The following is a 449-nucleotide window of genomic DNA, read 5'->3' on the forward strand; positions in this document are numbered from 1 at the left end:
GCCACGTGAGGTGACGCCTGGGAGGATGGGCATGATCATGGGACTGCAATGCGTGTGTACCTTGCTGTTCGGCATGGTGCTGGCTATCTTTACGAATGCGAAGCGGCATGAGATCTTCACAGCCTCAGCGACGTGAGTGACCCCTCATCGGGGAGGCACGAAGACAAATGGCGACTGACGTGAGACGCGAGCCACAGCTACATGGCCATCTTGGTGGTTTTCATGGGACAAAGTCCAGCGTAGTGGGGCACATGGACTGCCGTTCAAGCGAATGAGAAGCTGCAGATTGATGGATTGTCAGTGTGGATGAAAGCGCACGTCATCCCACGGCTCCAACCCCTCCGAACTGGTCGAAGGGACTTTCACTCGGGATGGAAAACTGACGGATTTCTGATGAGAAAGCAAGAGTGGAGCACATGGCCTGAAATAATGGGTCGGAGGGCGTTATC

The sequence above is a fragment of the Verticillium alfalfae genome, genomic scaffold, assembly GCF_000150825.1.
Source record: "Verticillium alfalfae VaMs.102 supercont1.2 genomic scaffold, whole genome shotgun sequence".
Classification (NCBI taxonomy): Eukaryota; Fungi; Ascomycota; class Sordariomycetes; order Glomerellales; family Plectosphaerellaceae; genus Verticillium; species Verticillium alfalfae.